The 21,585-nt window shown below is 33.3% G+C and overlaps 6 non-coding genes across 6 annotated transcripts; 4 read left to right on the forward strand and 2 right to left on the reverse strand.

The window, feature by feature from the left end:
* Positions 1 to 7,912: 7,912 nt before the first annotated feature.
* Positions 7,913 to 8,031, reverse strand: LOC149421280 (5S ribosomal RNA). The gene has a single exon (XR_016302698.1). It is a non-coding gene; the product is annotated as a 5S ribosomal RNA (ribosomal RNA).
* A 322-nt stretch (positions 8,032 to 8,353) lies between these two features.
* Positions 8,354 to 8,472, reverse strand: LOC149421281 (5S ribosomal RNA). The gene has a single exon (XR_016302687.1). It is a non-coding gene; the product is annotated as a 5S ribosomal RNA (ribosomal RNA).
* Positions 8,473 to 12,947: 4,475 nt separating this feature from the next.
* LOC149421282 (5S ribosomal RNA) lies at positions 12,948 to 13,066 on the forward strand. Its single transcript, XR_016302688.1, has one exon. It is a non-coding gene; the product is annotated as a 5S ribosomal RNA (ribosomal RNA).
* Positions 13,067 to 13,388: 322 nt separating this feature from the next.
* On the forward strand, positions 13,389 to 13,507 carry LOC149421283 (5S ribosomal RNA). Its single transcript, XR_016302699.1, has one exon. It is a non-coding gene; the product is annotated as a 5S ribosomal RNA (ribosomal RNA).
* A 516-nt stretch (positions 13,508 to 14,023) lies between these two features.
* LOC149421284 (5S ribosomal RNA) lies at positions 14,024 to 14,142 on the forward strand. Its single transcript, XR_016302689.1, has one exon. It is a non-coding gene; the product is annotated as a 5S ribosomal RNA (ribosomal RNA).
* A 322-nt stretch (positions 14,143 to 14,464) lies between these two features.
* On the forward strand, positions 14,465 to 14,583 carry LOC149421285 (5S ribosomal RNA). The gene has a single exon (XR_016302700.1). It is a non-coding gene; the product is annotated as a 5S ribosomal RNA (ribosomal RNA).
* Positions 14,584 to 21,585: the final 7,002 nt, after the last annotated feature.

Here is a 21,585-nt window from a genome sequence, read left to right on the forward strand (position 1 = left end):
GGTATTAAACGTTTATAAGCAAATTTTATCGGCTTACCTCACACTGAATCATCAATGCCAGGTCCATAACCTTTTACAACCGGCTTCACACGAGAGTGAGTTTGTGTTTGAAGACAGAAAATAAATTTGTTTTTGTGAACGGAACCGGTGTCGATTGAACGTGCGGGAGCTGCTTATTTAGGGTACTTTCAAGCGCCCATTTTTCAACCAGTAAGTCGCCCAGCCCTATGAGATCATAACTAAGAGCTTTAACAATGTGGCCCATCACAATTTTAAAATTTTTTGCCGGTTGCAAAGGGTTAAAGAATGTTGCTATCATCCATGATGTCTAAAGCACCTTTTTGCTCCTGTCTACGACGAATCCTGCCTTCTTTAGTTTGTCTCTCAGCTTCCTGCTCTGCTCGGCTTATACGTATGGTCGGGTAGGGGTTAAAATCCGACAGATATAAAAATACTCGTAACTTCGTCAATTTTGCTCCAATCAACTTGAAATTTGAACACAATATTCTTAACATATTAAGCATTTATTTTAAAAAATTTAAAAAAAATGCAAAAAAAAAATTTTAAAACCCTAGCCCCCCTTAAATCATTATAGAAAATTTATTTGACAAAATAAAAATATAGTAAAAATACCTTCATTATCGTCATTTTTTCAGGATTAACAAAAATCAGTGAAAATACCCCACTATTTCATTATGCTTTGGATTACACTTTTTTTTTTAATACAATGTTTCCATTACTTGATAATAATATTGAAGTGTGTTGTAGACTGCACATTTAAAGAAACAAAAAGTTCATTCAGCATTCTATCAATTCAATGGGAAGTCAAACAACGTTATCTACAAAAACATACAAATAATTGTAGGTCTTAAAGTCAAATAACGTTATCTACCAAAAATGTATCGATAATTTTATTTAAAAAAAAAAACACATCAATAATTCGAGTGCTTAAAGTCAAATGACCTTATCTACAAAAAACATGCCAACACTAATTATGTATTGGTGTTTTTGTAAATAACATTGTTGGACTTTAAGCCCTCGAATTTTAACAGTTATTGCAATGAGTTTGATACTTGAGCCTCTGGAGTCTTGGATCTTAGCTACCACAGGGAAAACACCCTTGCAAAAATAGACAATCTATCTGATACATCCCATATCTTAACGAACAAGTGAAATACGTAGTAGGTAAGTGGTAACGGTGGCATTGCTCAACTAAAGAAGTGGGCGCCTTGCTAAACAACCTGCGTTTTCCGTTTCGCAAGTGGAGTACCTATTCCGTTATCCAGTCTGGTTGGAAATGGCCGTTTACACCTTCTCTATTCGCCCATCGCTCAACCCTGACTTTCGTCAATACCCTCAAAAGATTGGTCATCTCTCCTGCAGCGGATAGTTGAGATCTTCAAGGACACGAGCAGTAGAGGCTCGCGCCTTTTTGTGTACTATAATTGATAAATACAAAGATATTAATGTTGTAGTTGAAAATAATTTATTTTTTTCAATACTCAATTTTTTGTACTAAGATTTCAGGATTTTTCAGTTTGGCAGTGCGTCGCACTGGTTTTCTGTAAATATTCATACAAAAAAATCAATTAGTAAAAAAAGAAGTCGACTACAACAACATCAATAACGTTGTATTTTTCAATCTTAGCACTAAAAGGCGCAAAAGTACGAGTCGCTACTGAATACGAGTACCTACAATCTGTACAAATAATGGAAGAGAGATATATCGAATTATTATTATTTTGCTATTATTGTTATTATATTATTCATATTTTATCATTAGAATCTACCGCCACAATACGGCATTCACCTAGTTTTGTTGGTCTATTTTTAACATAAATAGAATGAACGAACTATTCATACATAAAAATCTAAAATAATGCCCTGACGGTGAAATCCAATAAGCTATGCCAAAACAAGACAATCTTTGTGCGCCACGATACTAGAATGTTTGATGACACGTAATCTCCGAAGTTTGACTCCGAGGTTGGTAAATGTTCCCGGGGAGGCGGTACCCATACCTTCCTCCCAAATTCTACATATATTATGTATTTAAACTACTATAATATTTGCTTGTATGTATATTATGTTTTCTTTGAATTTCCCATAAATATTTGCAATCAAGTACTGGTTACCCTGTATATTTATAGGTAAATATTCACCTACTATGTATCTTATTCGCCCATGTTATTAATAGTAGTGTGAAAATGTACCATTTAACACATGTATGTATGTTAATGGTGTATTTGATGAAAGCAGGGTAAATGTGTATTATAAGACCGATGTGTTAAATATTTGTAAATAGTAAACTTCACACATTCCATTTTGTGAATATTTCGGTGTACATTGCATGGACATTTAAAAAAAAAATTAATATGGTATCTGAAATCCCCAGTGAGGTACAGTTCATAAAATAGCAGCGCCCCCCCTAAGGAAAACAAAGCATAAAAATAAATTAAATTCTCAATAAAAAAAAAGATTTCACAATCTTTCTACAATAATTAATTGTTTCCTGATTGAAAAAAAATATATTTTTAATGTTGAAACCAGTCTTGTTAAATATAAATAGTTAAGGAACTTGTGCGTTCACTTAGCCACAACAATCAATGTAAGATAATTATGAATTAAAGCACTAAAAAATATTCAACGCACAATAAATCCATCCATGAACATGAAAAACTACACTTAACTTTTGTTAGTAGAGCAATTCACGCCACTGGTAAGCCATACTTTAAACCGAGCTGATTTCTCTGATAATAGACAAATTTCGACAGAAGATGGTATGTAAAAAAAGATACAAAATATGTACCCATATACATAATAAATATGTATGTACATAGGTATGTCTGATGCTGAAAAAAAAATCGATGATCAGCCATAGCTTTCGAATAAATTACGTTGAAATTTTATATTTACATAAGGTGTTCAGTGATTCTATATGGTAGTACAAATAAATAAGTATAATTGTATGAAGAAAAAGAATTTCTTCTCAGTTAAATATGTTTGTATGGAGAAAAAAAACAGTGTAATTTCGAAAAAAGTTATTTAACTTTTTTACTTTCACCTCCCGAAGTTAATGCACTTTACCCCCGGACAATGTATCAAGAATTTATGAAAATATCATTTTCATCGTGGACATGCTTATCAACTTTCTTAAAAAATGGTTTTCTACTATTATTATTGTGTTTATTTTTTATTATTTATTTGCAGTATGACTCACTATGTACACAATCTTTGTATTAATAAAATAATGTTTATTCGTAAATATGTTATTCTTACCAAAGTATTAATCAATATCATTGCTTTCCTTTTAAACTATCAATCCCTTCATCTACTCCTTTCCGTTCCCATCAGACTGTTATTTGGCCAACGGTGGATGAGATTAGAGATGGATTCTCATTCCTTTATCGTCATACAGGAGGCCCCGAGGAAGATAATTTCCCTTAGGGCCTATGTCATCTTTTGGGATGCTGTTGTAAGGTTCTTTTTAAGGAGAGGAAGGATCCGTTCCTCCCACTGTGATGCAGTTGATGGGCAGGTGCATCCGCTGCCAAGACCTGGACAAACCTTACCCCATGAGCTTGGGCACCCCTGCTAAGTTGACCTTAACCGTTAACAGTTAACCTATGGCAGAAGCGTTGGTAATCCAGTGAATCATAATCATAAAATGGATGTTGCACCATTAAAAGTAAACTATTCACAGTAGGCATTGCACTCCGTAGAGCATTGTAGGGTTAATTATAGGGAGTTTGCATCTCCCGAAAATAACTACAATATTATTTTTACCCACATTCTTGTGAGGCTGGTATCATTGTAAATAATATTATTCTGTCTCCAGCAGTCTTGCCGTCTGGTTGACCCTAAACTTCCTCTAGCGTACGCGATTTATTTGTTCGTAAAATTATTATAAGTGAGTTTTGTTAAAATAAAAAAATAAATTAGAACTATCCAAATTCTCGTTATTTCACACTGAAGGTAAGGGGCCGTTCAAGTATTATGTAAGCACTATAGGTGGGTAGGGGGTCTTTGCTTTGCTTATTTTTGATGACATGGGGGGGTGGGGGGGTCGAGATAGTGATTACGTCAGCACTGCTCAGCAGTAGTTATTTTTTTTACACATTGTCAACCCACACATTGTCTATGTTTGAAAACCGAATACATATTCGGGGATTCGCACAAATAATTAATATGTTTAGGTACTCGCTTAAAAAACAGAATACATTAACAGAAAAATGCATATAGGTACCAATTTTTACGTAAGCATGGGAGGGGAGGGGGGTAAGAGCTTTGCTTAGTTTTGGTGACAAGGGGAAAAGGGGGTAAATAATTGTAATAAATCTGCTTACGTAATACTTGAACGGCCCCTAATCACGCAACCTCGGATTCTGCGGATTTGGAGAACCGCAGAATCATTTAGCCAACAATCCATTTAAACTGGCGATGATAACCAATCCTCCAAAGCATCTTCAAAGGAAAACGGATAATGCAAAAACTTGTTTACAATCTTGACTAGATTTTTAATTTTTAATAAATTAATTATTTGAAATTATACTACATTAGTTAAATGCTGAACGACATGACTAGTTTTGATTTTCTTTGTACTGAAAGCTTTTCATAGGCTGTAAAAGAATTAAGGACGGGTTGTTTCAGACAATTCATCAAATTTCAAAGTTGATTTTCAAGTTCTGTGAAGGTTTTATTCAAGTTCTGTTATTATTTTTCTGAAACCATTGACCAATAATGATAAATTAAAAGAACTTGAATAGAACCTGCACAAAACTTGAAAATCAACTTTAAAATTTTATGAACCATTCAAATTCTGTGAAATAACCCGTCCTAAGCAAATTATATTTGTCAATCTCATATTTCAAATTCTGAAATAACAGTAAAATCTTACAACTATTTTTTCCCATATTATTGGAAGCTACCTTTTTAAATGATTACAAAATTTCTAATGAAATTGATTTGTAAGCTAGATAGTGTATCGGATAAACATATCCGATTTTTATTTACATGGGACACCTATTAACTTTTTGTCTAAATCTTGAGATTTAAAATAATCTAGTGCCCCCATATTTTTCAACTTACCATTTTACATTACCATCTGTTGCTTATTTTAAAAACAGTTATTGCAAATATAATTTTTAAACACTAATTTTATATTATAGATATAAAACTTTGGATAACGCTAAAATATATCATAAAGGGTAAGCGAAAAGAAATGTTAAGGTCGATGTAAAGTTTTAACGATTTTCCCGATGGAACTGAAGAAGAAGTGGGGAATATAGCGACTAAATTTAACAAGCATTTTATTTCGAGCATAGATCAAGTATTCCGCAATATCCTGAGAACCAACTAGACATTTTTGAACTTAAACAAAGAGTTTAAGTTCATGCTTTACCATGCTGAAAAGGGTGCTAAGTACTTTGAAATCGAAGCAATCCCCAGATGAAATTACAATAAATTTTATCAAAAACTCTATAAATATTATTGGCGAATCGATGGTCCAAATTTTCAATGAGTCACTGAATAGTGGAGTATTTCAGAAAACTTGGAAGACATCGGTAATAAACCAGTTCATGGTAAAGATTAATCGAAAATTGCTATTTCACATTGTTTCGCATTAACAACGATTATGTCGGCTAATAATAATAATATTCTATTTGCCTAGTCCTTTTCATAAAAAAACTTCTGTTTTAAATCTCCCACCCGAAATAAAACCAGACTTTTATCAAAATTAATTAAGGATTTTTTTTTCATAAATACAAGATATCATGACGAAACACTAGGTCACTTGGGCATTTACAAAATAAACCTCTTCGCAAGACAAACGTCAATTGTCTCTACTCCGAAATGCAAAAAAATGTGGCACTTTAACTATAAGTTTATTAATTCATTACCAGAAAGTGTCAGAAATATAAATAACAATAAAGATTTTAAACATTATCTTTTAACCAGCGTTTTGTTGTCACATATGAACGGGCGCACATACTTCACAAACGTATTTTTATCTTTTTTTCTATCATGCGGAAAATAAATACGTAATTTTTTGACGTTAGAAAGAAAAATAATAATTCTTTTCAGTTTGCCTCAAATATATGTACTGGATGCCATTAATATAATCCTAAAAAGAGACAAAATGAATAATTCATATTTCGCGACGTTATCATATTTAACTTTAAAAATATGTTCTTATATGAACGAGATAAAAGTGAAGTTACAGTTTTCTTACCAATTCCCCAAACAAAACGAATGTGTTTTCGAAATATCGAGTTCTTTCAAATTTTCTATGATTGGAGTAAAAAGTTAAGTAAAAATGTGGTTAATGTTTTGACAAATTTTTTCACGTTTGATAATAAAATTTTATTATTTCGAAATACTAATGTTTATTTTAAATGCATACACCGGAAAGATAATTTTATCTTGTTTCTAAAACAGTATTTATTTTTACGGAAAATTAAGAAATAAGTTGTATATAGCGCATTTGAATTACACAGAAAACATTGCAAACTGTACAAATGATAAAAGTACTGAAATAACGAATAAAATATCACATCCCCCATAACCGTGGTGGTATATCTTATGTGAAATGATTACATAAAATTATGTGAATAAACATTAAAAAATATTTATAATAATTAATACCAAATCATGCTATGAAATATGCTTTATCTTAAATTGAATGTGCAGAGAAATTTATTAATAATTCATTTAATTTTTTTTTCATTAGCGTTATATGAAAATAAAACCATAAATTCGTTGATTAAACACTTTATTACGTTAACACTGTAATATTATAAACCACCATAAAAATTATTTACGATAGCAAATAAAAATACAATATGCTTCAGAACTATGAATCAACAACACGAAATCGATTTTAATATAATAGGACACTGATACACCATGCATAAATAAAGCTACTTACATAATTATATTTCTGGTATAAATCTGGGTTGGTTAGAAAAGGTATCACCGGGCAATGAGTCCCCTTTAACACATAAAATTTATTATACGAAGTGTAAACTCTTGGACATGTCTTGGACTATCGGTGGGTCAAGTGGGAAGTATTTAATTGGTATCCCTTTTGACTTCTCCCGCTGGTTAATACCAAGACCGCGGCCGGTAGGCGAATGGGTAGTTGGCAAACGGAAAATTTAGTTTTTTACAATTAACTCCGCTTGTACAGGAGGCCTTGAGGAAAATTTAAGCGTGTAACTTTCACCAGGTGGCAATGCTGCATCAACGAGGAACAAGCTTCCGCAGTTGCCATCTTATTGGCGGAGTGATCGGATTTGCATGGGCGTTCATTTACCAGAAATAGGTTTTTTACCAAAGGTAACGCCGTTTTATATCAATGTATAACATTTATACAGTACACCCACACCGGACCTACATTACTGCTGTACTTATGAGGATGATTGTTTCATTGCTGTAGTGTAATCCTAAAAATCTATCTTGTTCCCATGTACCTAGGGTTGCCAGATGGTCGAGATAAAAACCGAACATTTTTTGAAGTGAAACTTCTTTACGCGCGTCATGCAATTTCGAGGAGTAAAACCAACTCATGACCGAAACGAAAATGCGGGACCGATTAAAGTTCATTTGATGTAGTAAAAGTTTTGAAGTAAAATATAAATGCTTCTTAGCTCATCTCGACAACTGGCGTTGGTGGTGTAATGGTCAGCATAGTTGCTTTCGAAGCAGTTGATCCGAGTTCGATTCTCGGCCATGGAATATTATTTTTTTGTTTTTAAGGAATTTTTTTTTTTTAATGGTTGACCATAATATCAATCCACTAAGTAATATTTTAGGCCTGTAGCATAATTGAAAAGTTAAAGAATGATATAAAATTTTTTATGATGTTAACGATAAAAAAATGAAAAAAAACATAAAATTAAAATAAAAAATGGGCCAACGGCACGCGGTGTTCCCAAGCGGTCACCCATCCAAGTACTGACCGCGCCCAATGTTGCTTAACTTCGGTGATCGGACGAGAACCGGTGTGTTCAAAATGGTATGGTCGTTGGCAAAAGTTAAACAATATTAATTTCTATTCTACCTGCCAATAAATATATGAAAATTAGTATAAAAAAGCCCTAATAATATTGAAAAAATTAGCAAGGTGTGTGCGAGGTTGATAAAAATAATCATTACATACGCGCTTGAAAAAGATCGTAATTACATTAATAAGTTTGTAGGAATTTTTTTTTTCAATGGTTGACCATAATATCAATCCACTAAGTAATATTTTAGGCCTGTAGCATACTTGAAAAGTTAAAGAATTTTATGATATTATTAATTATAGTAATGATAAAAAAATAAAAAAAACATGAAATTAAAATAAAAAATAGGCCAACGGCACGCGGTGTTCCCAAGCGGTCACCCATCCAAGTACTGACCGCGCCCAATGTTGCTTAACTTCGGTGATCGGACGAGAACCGGTGTGTTCAACATGGTATGGTCGTTGGCAAACGCTAAACAATATTAATTTCTACTCTACCTGCCAATAAATATATGAAAATTAGTATAAAAAAGCCCTAATAATACTGAAAACATTAGCAAGGTGTAAATATTATATACCTAGTTTAACTCACTCTCCTAACTCATCTTCGCTGTCTACAGGCAGAGCGCACGACTGTGGTCGTGAAGAACCGAGGTTCGATCCCCGCTTTAACTAATTTTTTTTTTCTTTTTTTATAACTTTTAATTTTTTTTATCACATGCTACTTATAAATATGTCAATAGACAGAAAAAAAGAGAGAATGAAATGAAAAGAGAGAGAGAGAAGAATACTAGAAGTTTCACTTCTGTCTTGCGTAGGCTTGACACACCCATTTTTTTATCAAAGGGTCCCCCCTTTGATTTTTTTTGGCACAATTTGTCGAAAATCAAAGGGTCCTTTGATAACCATAAACCCCTTTGATTTTGGCCAAAACAAACTGAGAAAATTATCGAATATTTCTGAGGGTGAACACAATGAACACTTAGTAAACATTAAAACTTATATTTATTATTGCCATTGGTAAGCAGAAAAAAAAATTTAAATTCAGTGCAACTGAAATAATTGAAGAAAATTATATAATTCGCTTTTTACGGTATTCACACCTAGTAGATTTCTTTCGTCAGTCGATACATTACCCCTTTACACTAAAAACTCTTTCTACGAAGGCAAAACTGCACACATATTGTACCATTTTCAAAAGATTTGAACAAGTTTTGCTACCCGTCAGAATCGCTCACGGCTTTTGCTCTGTAAATTATCTCGTGAATGAGGTAGGTATACATGTCGCATATTTTCAAAAAACCGGACATTCTATTGTACGGTTATCCAAAATTTTCTAGACCGGACAGCCGTTCAAAAAACCGTACTGTCCAGTCCAAAACCGGACATCTGGCAACCCTACAAGTACCCCTCTCGCTGCCCGTGCCCGCCCAACTAACTTTTGTAAGTTCTTATCGGACGTACAAAGAGAAAGACTGAGAAGGGAGAAACAAGCCAACGAGACTTTATGAGAGTTGAGAGCGGTGAAAGAAGTCAAATAAAAACAAAAAATCTAACAATAGTGTTGCCAAGGCACTTGGAATTCCTGGGCGAACACTGAATATATATTTCTTCAAAATAATCTACTACTTGGAAATGTCAGGGCCGTCGGGCATTCAGAGCGCCTCGTCAGTCAGTCCCTGGGAAAATTCGACCACTACCAAAAGCAGGACCAAGGAAACAAACTGTGAGTAAGAGAAAGTGAAGCTCTGATATATTGAAGGATCACTCCAATCAAAAATACTCTTGAAAAACATAAAAATAACATGGAGAGTTATTCCAAGTGCATCAAAACCAAAAAAGAAAGCACCCACTGTTAAATATCACGTTAAAAAATATCTTTCGATGAAGAATTTTTTATGTTAATGCTAATTTCTTTACATCAAATATTCTAGAAACAAAATAAGAAGATATTTATTTTATTTTCTTCCAATGGTATAAAAACATGTTCCTAATTTGGTTTAAATTAATGGAAAAAAAAAGATCGCCAACCGGCTCCGGTTGTTCCTACATTTAATTTTTTCGTTTTCGCATATTTCTTTATGAACACCCGCTTGAATATAGGTAGTGGTATGTATTTCCTTATAAATATCAATCGAATCTTGGAAAATAAACAAAAGCACTTCACCAACGCAATGGCTAATTATTTAGCTTTCTTCTGCTTTGTTCTACTGGCACTGCATGGTAATATTTACAATAGAACACTATAATGTTTTGTATTGGTTTATTAACTTTAATGTAATTACAAGCTTCACCCGAGTTTCATAAATCTCTTTTCTAAAAAAGATACGTCTTGTCTTATTTTTTGACACGTAATGTAAGTAGATGATATTTAAATACATTCAGAGACTTGGACTTTCATCCAGAAAAATTCACTACTCGATTGATTTTAGGGCATTTTCGCCAAAGTTCGTACAAGTTATAGAAAATTGGAAATATATATATTTTTAACATGGAAATTTCTTCATTTTCTTGAACTATCGAACCTGTACATATTTTTAAATCCATTATTTACATAAAAAGTAGTGTGTTGATAGTCCAAATTCTACATTCAATTAATCAAAATCAGATTTCGTAATTAATTTTACGTGTGTGTAAGATTAATTTTGCGGTATCTTTAAGCCCTCGCATTCCCTATTTCTACCGATTTATAATAAGTTTCTCTTTAACTCTTTATGTTTTAAGTTCCAAAAAAATATATGTTATTTTTGAAGATAATATCAATACATTTGTTATGCCGAAACGTTAATTATATTAAATTCCTTAATTTGAAATTTTTACGTTACATTTAAAGATACACTTTGATTTTTTACATGCCTATAACATATTAAATTACAACAAAGGGGTGTTTTTAATAATTGTCGGAGCTACGTTGCGATTTTTTTCTATCGCGGGAATTTCATATAATTAACGTTTCGGCATAACAAATGAATAGATATTATCTTAAAAAATAACATCCTTTTTTTGGAACATAAAAACTTAAAGAGTTAAAGAGAAACTTGTTATAAATCGGGAATGCGGATAGTACATAGACATATGAATATTAGTAGACCTGCCCTAAATGATTAAAAGCGTATTATTCCCCACTCCCCATACCGGTTCCATTGGAGCCGGCTGGGCTCGCGTATGGCTTCCCGTGAATCTTGAGAATGTGACGTCATCATTCTTGTTCGAACTAGCGTCGAGCTATGGTCGAGGCATTTTACGAAATAACACGGCAAAATGGTGGCTTGTGCTATGAAAACTTGTAAAAATAGACGTGAAAAAGAGAATAAACCCAATAAGGAAGTTGAGTGAAAAATATTTTGACTTTTAAAAAATATGTTCATGTAGATCAAAAAATATCGATTCTAAATATATAAATATATTTCTATATTATTATTCTTCGAATTAGTTAAACGTTCTTGAAAAATCATTCAATAGCAATAAACTGTATACGCTCCACGATTGGTCGAAAGAATTCTGACGTCACATGTGTCGTGACTTGTACGTACAACGGAACACCTATGGTGCATCTCTTTCTATTACGTGAGAGATGGTCGGTTTAGATGAGAGAGGTGCATAGGCCAAACGTTTATTTGGGTCAAATCACAGCCGGTCGTTGAGTTAAAGCTTCCAAGTAAGTATATCAAATTATTAATTGTGTTGATTTGTACGTTACGATAAATATAATACATTTTTACAGTATAATAATCATTGCGAATTCTACCCATCTGACATTTACCAGGTATATTTTTATATACCTTTTATATAAATATTTTTCACTCAACTTACTTATTATTCTCTACTCATTATAATATAAATTATAATGTGGTGATGGCTTTTAAATATTTCATCTTTTGTTTACCATATAATAAGGCACTGCTGAAAACCAGCTGCATTCCCTGAGAAACTAATAATAGAGATAGAGACAGAAAAAAATAGCTCCCATCTATTGTCAAATATATGTAGGTATTTGTTGTTATTATTATATGAAATGGATTTCTAAAGATACATATTCGTTTAGTGCTTTATAATAATATGTTTTTTATTGCATCGCTCAGAAGTTTTTATTATTATACCTACATGTCACATTACATGTGATACACTTTAGGCCGCCGCCCAGAAAAGTCTCACAGTGAACTGGGCTGTAAACCGTTATTTTACTTTTGGTCTTTACTTTTCTGCGCGGCGGTCCTGAATTGGCTCGGGGCACGTCAACAAATAGCGACGGCAATACCGTACCGGGCGGGAAAAGCAAATATTCTATCTTAAAATATTAATTTAACTATGAAATCTTAATCAATTTTATTTTTTAAATAACATCAATTCTAATAGACGGTTAACATTGGTAAAAAAATTACTGGAATTCCTTATTGAAGAATTAATTTTTTTCCATACAAAATGTTTAAGCGACGTGCTTCTTACAGTTTGAATGACGTCACACCCACACCCTGCCTCTTACCGCTCGGATTCCGCTCGTTTTGGAGGGCTTAATAAAATTCAAACTTTGAGAATTAATTTTACTATGAAAACAAACTTTAAAAAAAAAAAAAAAATGGGTGTGTCAAGCCTACGCAAGACAGAAGTGAAACTTCTAGTATTCTTCTCTCTCTCTCTTTTCATTTCATTCTCTCTTTTTTTCTGTCTATTGACATATTTATAAGTAGCATGTGATAAAAAAAATTAAAAGTTATAAAAAAAGAAAAAAAAAATTAGTTAAAGCGGGGATCGAACCTCGGTTCTTCACGACCACAGTCGTGCGCTCTGCCTGTAGACAGCGAAGATGAGTTAGGAGAGTGAGTTAAACTAGGTATATAATATTTACACCTTGCTAATGTTTTCAGTATTATTAGGGCTTTTTTATACTAATTTTCATATATTTATTGGCAGGTAGAGTAGAAATTAATATTGTTTAGCGTTTGCCAACGACCATACCATGTTGAACACACCGGTTCTCGTCCGATCACCGAAGTTAAGCAACATTGGGCGCGGTCAGTACTTGGATGGGTGACCGCTTGGGAACACCGCGTGCCGTTGGCCTATTTTTTATTTTAATTTCATGTTTTTTTTATTTTTTTATCATTACTATAATTAATAATATCATAAAATTCTTTAACTTTTCAAGTATGCTACAGGCCTAAAATATTACTTAGTGGATTGATATTATGGTCAACCATTGAAAAAAAAAATTCCTACAAACTTATTAATGTAATTACGATCTTTTTCAAGCGCGTATGTAATGATTATTTTTATCAACCTCGCACACACCTTGCTAATTTTTTCAATATTATTAGGGCTTTTTTATACTAATTTTCATATATTTATTGGCAGGTAGAATAGAAATTAATATTGTTTAACTTTTGCCAACGACCATACCATTTTGAACACACCGGTTCTCGTCCGATCACCGAAGTTAAGCAACATTGGGCGCGGTCAGTACTTGGATGGGTGACCGCTTGGGAACACCGCGTGCCGTTGGCCCATTTTTTATTTTAATTTTATGTTTTTTTTCATTTTTTTATCGTTAACATCATAAAAAATTTTATATCATTCTTTAACTTTTCAATTATGCTACAGGCCTAAAATATTACTTAGTGGATTGATATTATGGTCAACCATTAAAAAAAAAAAATGGGTGTGTCAAGCCTACGCAAGACAGAAGTGAAACTTCTAGTATTCTTCTCTCTCTCTCTTTTCATTTCATTCTCTCTTTTTTTCTGTCTATTGACATATTTATAAGTAGCATGTGATAAAAAAAATTAAAAGTTATAAAAAAAGAAAAAAAAAATTAGTTAAAGCGGGGATCGAACCTCGGTTCTTCACGACCACAGTCGTGCGCTCTGCCTGTAGACAGCGAAGATGAGTTAGGAGAGTGAGTTAAACTAGGTATATAATATTTACACCTTGCTAATGTTTTCAGTATTATTAGGGCTTTTTTATACTAATTTTCATATATTTATTGGCAGGTAGAGTAGAAATTAATATTGTTTAGCGTTTGCCAACGACCATACCATGTTGAACACACCGGTTCTCGTCCGATCACCGAAGTTAAGCAACATTGGGCGCGGTCAGTACTTGGATGGGTGACCGCTTGGGAACACCGCGTGCCGTTGGCCTATTTTTTATTTTAATTTCATGTTTTTTTTATTTTTTTATCATTACTATAATTAATAATATCATAAAATTCTTTAACTTTTCAAGTATGCTACAGGCCTAAAATATTACTTAGTGGATTGATATTATGGTCAACCATTGAAAAAAAAAATTCCTACAAACTTATTAATGTAATTACGATCTTTTTCAAGCGCGTATGTAATGATTATTTTTATCAACCTCGCACACACCTTGCTAATTTTTTCAATATTATTAGGGCTTTTTTATACTAATTTTCATATATTTATTGGCAGGTAGAATAGAAATTAATATTGTTTAACTTTTGCCAACGACCATACCATTTTGAACACACCGGTTCTCGTCCGATCACCGAAGTTAAGCAACATTGGGCGCGGTCAGTACTTGGATGGGTGACCGCTTGGGAACACCGCGTGCCGTTGGCCCATTTTTTATTTTAATTTTATGTTTTTTTTCATTTTTTTATCGTTAACATCATAAAAAATTTTATATCATTCTTTAACTTTTCAATTATGCTACAGGCCTAAAATATTACTTAGTGGATTGATATTATGGTCAACCATTAAAAAAAAAAAATTCCTTAAAAACAAAAAAATAATATTCCATGGCCGAGAATCGAACTCGGATCAACTGCTTCGAAAGCAACTATGCTGACCATTACACCACCAACGCCAGTTGTCGAGATGAGCTAAGAAGCATTTATATTTTACTTCAAAACTTTTACTACATCAAATGAACTTTAATCGGTCCCGCATTTTCGTTTCGGTCATGAGTTGGTTTTACTCCTCGAAATTGCATGACGCGCGTAAAGAAGTTTCACTTCAAAAAATTCCTTAAAAACAAAAAAATAATATTCCATGGCCGAGAATCGAACTCGGATCAACTGCTTCGAAAGCAACTATGCTGACCATTACACCACCAACGCCAGTTGTCGAGATGAGCTAAGAAGCATTTATATTTTACTTCAAAACTTTTACTACATCAAATGAACTTTAATCGGTCCCGCATTTTCGTTTCGGTCATGAGTTGGTTTTACTCCTCGAAATTGCATGACGCGCGTAAAGAAGTTTCACTTCAAAAAATACTCGTATTTAAGTTTGAATGCGAACATTGATAAAAAAAATTAAAAAAATGGACTCAACTTCCTTATTGTCGTATTACATTCCATATGTAAGCATTAATTTAATCTTATTCACATCGTATAATATGGATCAGTTGTAGAAACATATAATATCACATCGAGATACATCTGGACGCAAAATACAAAGCCGTTTGCATAAGAATCAGGGATGTGCCTTCGCCTTTTGCGCTTTAGGTACCACGTGTTAGGTACGCGCTTGTTTCGTATGTACTGCTGGAACGAGAAGGAGTGCATATCACGTAATGCGCTAGGTTATACCGAGTGGCGATGTGTGATAGAAAATCATGTTTTTTGTTTTTAATTGAAAAAGTGTCATCGGAAGACAAAATGATGTCCAAATTTTTACTCCAAATACTCTTAGGAATCGCTGGTAAAAACTGTGTGTATATAATTTAATTTGTTTTTTTAGTTGTTTTACTTTTCTTTCTTAAAGATTTCAATATTTTATTATTAATAAGAACAGAGGGATTGTGACAACCCTCCAACATTGGTCGAATGTAGCGATTCCCAAGTGTGCGCATCGTTGTTACTGTGAAGTAAATTATGAACACTTATAAAAGTGTCTTAACTAAACACGTAAACAAAATATTCGACTGAAAATAGAATTGTCGAATTTGGACTTCGCAAATTTGTTCATAACGTGGCGAGTAATTTGCGCTCCCATGTAAAAATACACGGACACGGGACGAGAAATTCTAAGCAAATTAGATTGCCAACAAGAAAAAAAACAAGCACCCAAAAATCTCTGATGTACCAGGCCGTTCAACTCTATAACAAAATCCCGAAGGAAATTGCTGTGATAAAAAAATATTAATAAGTTCAAAAATGAATTAAGAAAATATGTCTATCTCAATTATTATTGTTTCTTTTTTTGTGACTTTATTGAAATATTTAAAGAAAGATTATGTTTGCCAAACAATGTACATGTTTATATGTTTATAAAACTATTAGCACACACGAAGATGTGAGCTAACTTAAGATTAATAAATAAATAAATGTCTATTCATTCAAAAGCAGATTTTACTTTTAAGAACTAAATGGTGATATTATAATGCGAGATTTCATATACTGTCAGATTGATTTATTGACGAATCACAGTCAGTTTTACCCCCTTCGTTCTTCAACAGTTGATTTTACCCCTCACCTTTAATTTCTAGTCTATATATTCATATGTCTGTGGGATAATAGAATCCGTCAGTTCCATTCCTTGACCGTATTTACATATAAACGCCATTTGTGTGTACTTTTAGGAATATTTTATAAAATTATTCACAATATTTTACTATTTCGATTTTTGTTTAATATATATTCACAAGTGAATCACCCCAGCAACAATCCTTTGAATTTATTTCGCGATAAATTGAAGAATTCACTGAAAATTCTTCATTTTTACCCTAAAGTATACTTGTAGCGGATATGTCACCGCTCCTAGAGTCATCAAAATCATAACCAGACGGCATGTGCTAAACAGCCGAGACAGCAATTATTCTTTCGAGACTTCAATAATAATATCGGTACCGCCATACGTAGACTGCTGACTTGCATATAGGATGATGCAAACGCCCAGACAATAAACCGAGTCAGCGGTCCTGCGGGTTCGAAGTCCAGACGCTACTCCAACCCGTGGCAAGACGAGAACAAAGGAATCAGCAGCTATTTAAGCGGTAGAGGACCTGAGTACATCAGTCAGTCATCATCGGTCTTCATACCACATCACTCCAGTCAACAAGTCCGACTTGGCATACCGAGAGTCTACGCCTCGGCCCCGTGGTATTCCCGGTCAGCATCTTCCACTCATCTGCAGACCAGTCCGTCCCACCTTCGCCTACCTCATTCACACTGGAGTATCCGGAAGACCCCACGTCTTCATCAGTGCTGAACGCAGCAACAAAGCCGGTCTCCACGGCTCCATCGCCGCCATCGCCGCCATCGTCGTCTACGCCTGCTTCATCACCATCATCTATCCTGAGCCATTTCTCAACTGCACAACTCAACCGATTTGTTATTCCGAATTTCAATAAACACTGTGACCACAACAACATCCTTATCTTTCATTGTCACACTACCAAGATCCTACATACTGACGTATATCAATGCTCTAGTGGTATTCTGCACTCCCATAATCCTCTACAGTCCCATAATTTCTACACTGAAAAAAAACACCGACTTCCAGATATCTGGTATTTTTTTATTTATTTTTTATTTTATTTTATAATATAGAAACAAACAGTACATGATTTACAGAGATGAAACAATATACAGGAATAAGATATTTCATGTCGGTTACCTATGATATGTTTCCTTGTAATGTCTGCTAAGTGGTATGTTTATTCTTTAATTATCAGGTGACGTGTGTAGTTTATAGGTGTGTGTGTGTGACGTGTGTAATGTATGTGTAAGTGTTTGTGTGTGTGTGTGTGTGTCTGTATGTATTCGCATTCAATAATTTAAATTATTGACATAATGCCACGTTTGAATTTGGGCAGTGAATCCGAAAAAATATCATGTTAGAGTTAAGACAAATATTATTTAGATTATGAAGAGCTCGATAAATTGGCGAATTAGATACTACAATATTGGTGGAAACTTATCAATGATATTCAAAAGTAACGGAAAGGACAGCATAAACATTATAAAAACGTGTTCAAAACTTTGGCGAAAATGTCCTTTAAATGTATATTTGGAATTGAGGCCAAAATACTTGACCAAACTGAATAATTATTTTTTCAATCAAAATGAATAGAAAATATCTAGAACAGCTTTTTTCTACTTTATTCATTTATGCTTTAAATTATAAAATATATTTAGATTTTTAGTGATTTCAGAGACAATTTTGGCAATCGTTGCAAGTTAATTTTAGTAATTAAAAATAATTAGTTAATATATATAACAAAAAAATAAAATAAATAAATACATTCTTTAAAAGATTTTGATGGGCTCAAATTTACCGATTTACGTATGAACGTAAATATGTCGAATAAAAACAAAAAAAAATGATTTAAAAAAAGTCTTTTTACGATGTTTTCATATTTATTTTATAATTCATTGTATTCACATAGTTGACAAGATTACTTTTGTTTAATATAATTAATTTACTCTTAAGTTGTCTCTAAAATCAGAAAAATTGACTTCTTTAATGGCCTAAGTAAAAACACAAATAATGAAAGTAGCACAAATCCGCGTCAGATATTTGTAATACGTTTTTGGTTGTTTGGTTCGGCTTCAAATCCATATTTAAGTTTTGCATGAAAAAGGCCGCGCAGCCGATTCATACAGATTTTCTGCTTTATTATTAAGATTTCAGATCTTCTCCGAACAGTTAATTGTTCGGAAATTTTTCATGTTTCGTTGTACGTTTGTAAATTCACATTTTTCAATGTTATTAAATAACATTATTTTGAATCATTCTAGGGAGCAGGGTCGAGGTCGGGGCGAAGTCAGGAGCGATACCATGTGGAAACAATTATTGCACCAGGGGCCCATATTACTGGTGTGCCAGTATCGCGTAAGTTCTTATTATTTCCGTGATACAATCATTATATTTATTTTTTGTATCTACTTAATTGGCTACGTCCAGACTAAGCCGCACAACGCATACAGCCGCTCCCAACTGCCAAAACAATATATTTAAATTAACTAATTCATTATTAAGTGTTAATTATTATCCGCTCTCTCGGTTTGCGGCGAGCACCCTAAAAATAGCGAAGTAATAATTTCTTCAAAATAGTTTACAGCAAAAAGTCAAATGAATGTATGAAATGTTTTGAGACCATTGATGTATAATTTAGTCTATGAGCCCAAACCTTGAAGTATGAACACTTTGTTAACACCCGTTATTATCACATTGATTAATACGTTCTGTATGTACCCGTTAGTATCACATTGATTAATATGTTCTGTATGTACCGGTTAGTATCACATTGATTAATACGTTCTTTATGTACCGGTTAGTATCACATTGATTAATACGTTCTGTATGTACCCGTTAGTATCACATTGATTAATATGTTCTGTATGTACCCGTTGGTATTATATTGATTAATAATTTTATTTCCATCTTATTTTTATATCTTAATATTTTAATCTTAAAATATATCTAATTTTAAAATCTTAAATAATAGAAATTAGTCAAAAATTAATATAATACCCACGCTTGGCTTTGGTGGGATTTTTCGATTACATTATATATAAATTTTTTTAAATAATTTTAAATATAATTATTAAAACTTATTTTGCTTACATTATGTTTTTAATTTACTACCCCGTATACTAAAACTGCTCCAATGCAACAAAAATTTACAAAAAAAACGAAGTTCTATAAATTTTATAGTCCACGTACGAAATTTTGAAAGTAGGTACGTTTGGTAGCTGTTCGACTATAGTAACGAATTATAGTTACCTTCGTTTGTTCCATCTTTTCAGTAATTCTGATGAATGCGAAGTTCATAGAATTTGTTTTGAACATTATTGGACAAAATTGAATCCTGTTCCGTGCCCTGGATGTGAAACCGCAATTCAAAATATCAGAGATCAACTAGACAGTCCGGTAAAACCTATTACATTCATTTTAAACATACTATATACCTATAATGCTTGTGTGTATTTTTTCTAATGTGAACTCGACACTAGAGTCCTAAATGGCGAGGCCATTGGGCAAAATATGTCTTAATTTGGAACCCACCACAGGTACAAGGTTTTCTCAAGGTTTTTACGGTCCCTTGAGTTTTACTGCTAACATACTTATTTTTCAAATTATTATTAACTATTTAGCTTACTGCCGCACCAATTCTACTGTACTGAAAGCAGTACGTACCTTTTTTTATATAAAATAATAATTTATTAACTATTTTCACCACAATTTCAGACAATAGAGATAATTATCTACAAGGAGTGCATGGTGATTGCCCAAGATCCCGTATGTTTCAAACTAGCAACTACAAATTATGCAACGTTTCGAGTGGTCCTTGATTATGCTAATATAACCACAGGAGCAATTTGCGAAATCAGTGGGATTTGTCCAAATAAATGTAAGTTTGAGAGATTTGTGTACACTTTCCTTGTTATCTACTTAGATCTTCGCACGTCAAGTCCACTCTACTCCAAGCGGGATCTGGTGTTATGGAAACTCGAAGTACAAGAAACTACATCAGTTAAAGAACCCAAAAAAACTGAGCATTCCGGCTTAACTTTTTAAGGTTTTTCTGGATGCCGTATATAGTTTTGACATTTTAACCTTGAAGGGAAATGTCAAAAGGTCACTAGGATCTGTCTTAACTTTGTGCCCGCTGCTGGTCCACGGGTAAGTGATTTGAATAGTCAAGACCACGGCGCAGCTGAAGCATACATCTGTGATCGAGCGACCCAAGATTCAAATCAAAATTTTACGTAATGTATAAATCAAATAGTACTCAACTCGGGCTTAAAATGTGGCTTATTCTTCATTCCTTTGTTTTCTATTGCCATTATTGAAAAACGGTAAATGAGATAGTACAAAATCGAGCGTAACTCAAATAGGTTAATAACTCTCATTTAGGGGATGTATATTAATCCTCCCCCACCCCACCGGTGCAGGAGAGTTAAGAAGATATGAATTATATAAATAGAATATTTTTTTAGTTCTCTTTGCTAGAAAATCCTGTGCTGAGGCCAATTAGGTTTTGTATAATGGGTTTTCAGCTACTTTGATAATACATATCAAACTCAGTTTCTCTTTCCAAACCTAAGTCGCCGTTCTGATGAAATTGGTTTTAAAATACCATATATCTTAAGTTAAGTTTGACCGCCGTATATCTTAAGTTTATCCTTGTCAAAATTTATTAAATATTACATAAAATGCTGAGCGTATTCTAATCAATCATTATCATTAATATTAATTTATAATTTTTTTACAGGATGGATAGCAATGTCAATTTTACAGAGAAATTTAAACAACATAAGCCTTTAAACAAATTTGTGAGTGTTAACAACCCTTAGTCGGTAACCATCAATCATATGTTTATTTTTTGATACTTTATAATTTACATTTAACTGTTCAATCAGAGGCGGATTTGCAGTATTGGCCGCCCTAGGCCCTAAGGCCCCAGACCATGTAGCCGCCCCTTTCTCAGTACCCATCATATTGACCAGGAGTATCCAAACTTTTCAGTAAGTTCCTAGGGTCAAAACCGTTGTAATTTTCCTGCCATTATCATTCATGGTTCATGGGGTGAGATTTGTCCAGGTCTTGGCGGCGGATACGTCTGCCCACCTGCTGCGTGGCGGGCCGGATCGAGAGAGACTGGGTGAG

Source organism: Hesperophylax consimilis, chromosome 9, assembly GCF_061612785.1.
Source record: "Hesperophylax consimilis isolate HC1 chromosome 9, BYU_Hcon_1.0, whole genome shotgun sequence".
Taxonomy (NCBI): Eukaryota; Metazoa; Arthropoda; class Insecta; order Trichoptera; family Limnephilidae; genus Hesperophylax; species Hesperophylax consimilis.